Source organism: Dipteris shenzhenensis, chromosome 7 (assembly GCF_047967505.1).
Source record: "Dipteris shenzhenensis isolate YYH24624 ecotype China chromosome 7, Dip_SZ_1.0, whole genome shotgun sequence".
NCBI classification, from domain to species: domain Eukaryota; kingdom Viridiplantae; phylum Streptophyta; class Polypodiopsida; order Gleicheniales; family Dipteridaceae; genus Dipteris; species Dipteris shenzhenensis.
Window position 1 is genome coordinate 14,459,794 of NC_141602.1, and position 6,067 is coordinate 14,465,860.

Here is a 6,067-nt window from a genome sequence, read left to right on the forward strand (position 1 = left end):
TAAAACTACTTCAAAATAAACAAACACAAGAATTCCACATGCAATGCTAATGTCAATTAAGCCACTCACAAACGATATGCAACAAAATTGACTGTCACATGATGTAAAATAATTTTCATAAGACTTCCGCACCATAGAATAACAAAATACTAAATGCATTTTGGTTTCTAAAACAATGGAGGGTTAATGTCAATTAAGCCGTAGCTGACTACACAATCGACTATCACAATACGAAGTATTATCATCGTATTAGAAATCTTCATAAAATCGCTCTCTAGTATCGACCTATTAGGGTAGTAACAAGAAACATGTAACATCACATAACCAGGATGATATAGATCATCTTTGTCAATCGCACATCTAGTTGAGGAAGGTTATTATCGAGATGAACTGATGATTGATAAAAGCGAGCCATGATTGAGATAAAACCCGGCTCTACTTACACCTCCATACCTAAATAATAAGAAATAAATATGTGTCTTTGGTTTAACTACATGTGGATCATCATGTGCACATTCTCCCAAAGCTGCCACCTATGGATGAGGAGGTACATATCCTCTATTGACCTCTATGCCCTTGAGCACATTGTGGATTATAGAGATAGAGTACTTTATAATAAGGTATGCAATAAGGTATACATTGAGTACCTTATTAGATGGAACGGACTACTAGAGGATGAATAGTCATGCCAAGCCAAAAGCGTTGTCTAAGAGTATCCCCATCTTTCACCATGCTAATTGGTGTCACTTTGCTATCTTAGCACCCTTGTGTGATAGCCACAACATCTAACTTTGAGGGCAAAGTTCTATGGAATGGATGGAGGTAATGAAGGGGGAAAGGGGACTAAAGTGGTAGTATCCTAGTGAGAATTAGAGGGAATGGTGGAGAGGACTATCTAAGTCACCCACCACTTTGTAAGGACCTTTTGGATGTTGAGTACCTTATCACATGGAAAGTACTACCAGAGGATGAACAATCATGGTAGCCAAAGAGCATTTTCTAAGAGTATCTCCATTTTCTACTAGGTTAATTAGCATCACTTTGTTGTCCTATCACCCTTGTTTGAAGCCACATCATCTAAGCTTGAGGGAAATTTTCTATGGGAAGGCATGGATGGAATGAAGGCAAAAAAGGGTCTAAAGTAGTAGTGTCCTAGTGAGAATTAGAGGGGAGTGTCAAGGTATCTATTTGTACTGTCTCTCTACCTCTCCAGCCCTCTCCCACCCCCTCCTAGCCCCCGCACCTAGCCCCTAGTAGCCACATAGGGCTACTTGCACTTCACACAGGTCATGGGGGCTTGCTTCAGCTCCATACAGGGGTAGCATGCACCTTGTGCATAGGTTGCAAGTCTTTGCCAGGCCCATATAGGCGAATTGTAGCTCTACCTATGGGTCGCGAGATTACTCCAAGCCCATACGGGGAAACTCCACCAAGTTGCAACACATCTCCACCTCTCTAGGCCCCCTTAGGATAGCACCAACTGCTATGAGTCTGCCAATGGGCCCCCAAGGGTAGAAAATAGGTTGTACATATACCTCCTAGCCCTAACAAAGGCTGCAAGGTCTCTAGGTTGTTTTCCAGTCCTAGATGGAGATAGGTACTTGCTAGGAGGCTATTGAATCAACTGGGAAGCACCAAGGTTCTTGGACTAAAATGCTCCAAGAATTAGTCCAAGTCCCAAGAACCTACTAAGAAATAGTCAAGATTCAAGACCAATGCTTCAAGAAGCACCCAGAACAATTCTCTATATGCTTAAAGGCCCAATAGGAGGTTTAAAAAAATTAAAAGGAGACTGTAACAGAAAGTACAATGGTGTACATTGGATACACTATGCTGACACGAGGCTATGTAGAAGATGCTTGGGGGAAACAAGCCTTAGAAGCTGCCATGACCACATATACAGTGGTGACAACTCTTTGTGAATCTTCAATTCATCCAACAAATCATAAATCCTAGGAATTGGAAGCCTATTTTTTTATAGTGGCATTGCTGAGATCTTTGTAATCAATGTGGCATGCAGTATGAGCGATTTTTCCTTTTCATAAGGACTAATGGGGAGGCAAAGAGAAGTGCTATGAAATATAAATTTTTTCTCAAGCAATTCTCGCTCCTATCTTACTTCTTCCTCCTATTCCAATTTAGAAGGACTGTATGGACCTTGTTGATGGATTTATTACTAGGCAATTATGGTATGGTCAACATATCTCTTTGGAGGTAAATGACATGGCATATCAGCAAAATCTAAAAGAAGATACAAAATTTAGTCTCGCAACTCTCGCTCCAATCTTACTTCTTCTCCTGCTACAATTTAGAGCGACTGTATGGACCTTGTTGATGGATTTATTGCTAGGCAATTATGGTATGGTCGACATATCTCTTTGGAGGTAAATGACACAGCATATCAGCAAGATCTGAAAGGTACTACATTTCCACATCCCTCACCTAGGAATGCTTCCCATTTAAGGCATTGACACATGCAACAAGTAAATGGCACTTTCTTCTTGAGCTCTCGAAACTAACTGCCTTGTTGAAATGGGGCTTTCAAACTTACAAGATGACTATTTGCCTTATGTGCAAAGACGAGAGTCATGGCATTTGATTCAATAATAAACTCTCCCAAGGATTCAATCCAATCACATCGTAGTACAATCTCACTCACACACATGTCTATGCATAAAGATATCCTACCAAATCATAACCATGAGAGATTTTGATACCAATGTAGTGTCTAAAGGAGGAAAGATGGGAAGCGAGAGAGAGAGGTATGGACATGGAGAGTAGAGGAGATACAAGATCTAATTTAATAGCCAAAAGGTCACTACAAAATGGTGGGTTGGACAATCCCCTCTAATCCTCACTAGGATACTACTACTATATTCCGTTTTCCCCCTTCATTATACTAGAGACAATGCAAGGTCAATTTGGTGGGTTTGCAATACTACTTAACCTAGAATGTATCTTGGGGAGGGCTCTATAGCTTGCCCTAATTGTGTGTCTCATCCTATAATGGATTTGTGAGATTCAATGAGTTCTAAATGCAAATATCGCAAAGCCTTGGAGGTGAAGTTGAGAAGCTACTAGCAGGTCGAATCACTTCTCTATGGCAAACATGGATTGTGTACAAAAACATGGACTTTGGAGAGAATTCAAAGTATGGCCATGGGTTTACATTGCCATGGTGAATGATGAGCTTGTGTGCATGGTCACCAGAAAGCTAGATGGGCTCGTCAGATTGAGAGGAACATGTACATAATTAGGCTCAATGACTACATGGCAAAGCTAATTATGAAGGTCAACCTATCCATCCTAGGCTTTGACACCAAGGGGAGAAAGTGCCAAAATGTACTAGAGACAACCCCAATCAGTCGATCTATATCCTTAGGTGTGCTTTTCATTGTCTAAGTGTTGTTTGCATTATTCAGAGGGTTTGGCTGAAAGCTATGGCAAGCCTACTCATTGTGTTAGGCTCTACTAGCAATCTAGTGTTTTGCATAGAAGAAATCTTTTAATTCGTTAATAAAGTGGAAGTCAACATCCCCTTGCCCACGCCTAGTAGCAAGGTTATGTCAACCACACTAGCAACCTAAAAATAATGTCCGCATGTGATAACAAATGATGGAGTTTGCATTGCAATGCTAGCCCAACAAAGCTATGTGGAGTTATGTTGGTTTAGCATTTCAATGCCCAAGCACTTTGATTCGCTCACATCCTTCCATCCTCCATGCCATTCATTAAAGTAGTTTGCAAAATCTTTCTTAGGCTTCATAGATGTAGTTTCAAACTCAACAAAGCTTTTGTGGGGACCCTCCAATGCCAGGTTAGCTTGAGCATTGCAATGCTTAACTTTGAGTCTTGGGAGCAAGAAGAAGAATTTTTTAATGTCAAGCCACAAGGCAAGGCCCTCAGAGAGTCATCCGATGTCATCAAAGAAAATATACCGCAAACTTTCCAGCTCCCAAGCAACTGTACAATCCCGACGAAAAGGTGAAAGATTTACTTCATCTCTAGGTGGGAGAAAAGAAGTAAAGATTTACTTCATTCAAAAATAAGAGCGGGTTCCCGCGTCATGCCAGCGCTCTCCACCCAAGGCGGTTCAACGCCAGGTTATTGTAACGTGGTAGACGTTCCCACGTGTATTCAACACCAACACCATATGTGTGTCAGAACTTGGAGGAGCACGCCACCTACCGTTTTCGTGTATTTGAGCTACATGAGCAGATATGGCGCCACAGAATTGTGGGTGGGAGATGAAGTCCACAATAGCTGGGCAGGTCGAGGTAGCTCTGGGAGCTGTAATGTCCGACTGGAGAGGAGAAAATCGCGTCTCCAACGGGGCATGAGAGTGCCAAGTTTTCCGCCATGATGTGGGCATAATGAGGCTAAGAGGCCGTTACCAGCCTTAGCAAATATGTCAAGTCCTTGCTTGGCAAGTGCGAGCATTGCCTGGCAACTGTCCCCACGTAGGGCATGCTCCGCCAGACCGTCTTAAATCCATCATCAACTTCAACTTTTAGAAGATGCACTCGTCGTGTAGTGCCCTCAGTCCCTCAAGGCCCGGGTGGAGAGGCCAGATTTCCGTATGCTGTGGCGTTCGGATTTGCCAATTTGTAGCAGCATGAACTTCAGGGAGATGCAGGGAACGATGCAGACTTTGCCACACCTTGGCATATTTGCCAGGTTGTGCCCAAGCGGGAACGGCCTCTAATCCGCCCTCGCGGGACTGTGCTCTAAGCTGCTAAAGAGATGCATCACACGAGATACGCTGAGATGCGAGACAGATATTGTTGATATTTGATCGAAACTTCATTATACATACCGTATGAAAGACTTGACAAGCTGCCAAAGTTAGGATGTGTGGTCACTCACCCATTTCAGAACCCGTGAGCCGTTAAATACTCTGATACACTCTGCAATCTCAATCATTTTTTACGGCTTTTGGAGTGTATTGAAGATTTTGTTTAATTGTTTCAGATCTGACCTTATTGCATGCTTCCTTCGGCACACAAATTTTCCAAATCCATCCGACATAATAAAGGGCCTCTGGGTCTTGTACCATCTTGCTGGCGTTGATTGGCAAGGCCATTTATGGTGGAGGCAGGAAGTAAATGATTTTACTAGTATGTTGTAGATAAGTATGCTGTAGTACCATTGTTGAGTAGAGCTGGATTTTGGAAATTTGGACGAAAGCCAATTGCCTCCGCCCAATAAAATAAACCAGACCCTCCAACTTTGTACCACAACCCCCCCCCCTGCAAAATCTAACTCTTCTCTGCATCATCCACAAGAACAGCATGACCATGCTCAATCAGCAGATCCATCACATGGAATTGTTTCTCACCTCGCTTGTATTTTCTCCAGGGACCACCTTGAGCTCTTCACGGCATTTTCAGAAAGAGTGAACGTGTGCATGGTACATAAATTATTATTGAAAGAGGTCTACTATGGTACATAAATTATAGCAGCGACAATTTTTTTCAGAAAGAAAGGAGGCAGGCGTGCATGGTACAAACATTATCAGAGCGAGAAGACATCAATTGATTGATTCAGGGTGTTCTTTGCAGCCTCGAACGAATTGAATGAATGAGTCAATTGTACCAAAGAGAGATGAATACTCTTTACAATCTTGCAGTGCACAGGTATCTTATAAGTCCTCCAAATAATCATGAAGGAGCCTATTATGTTACATGTTACCACCTTATTAGAATTCACAGGAATGTTAGATGTTGGACAGACTGACCACCCAGGTTTTGCATTGCAGCACCTGTGCCTTGCTCTATCACAACTTCACAAGATCTAACATCCTACTCGTAACTCACTCTTCTCATCACATCACTTCTGCCACCTTGCCTCCATAATACATACTTGCCATTACCTCCCCCCTCATCACACTCCATTACATTATCATTCACCACAGCCCTCTGTCACATGATTGCCTGTCTCACTATCACAACCCACTGCATTATTCAATTGGCACAGCCAGTTGCCCCGCTCGTCTACAAAAAAAAAGACAGCACCAGCACCATGACAAAAAAGTTCTGCCCATTTTGTTACCAGAATTTACTATGTC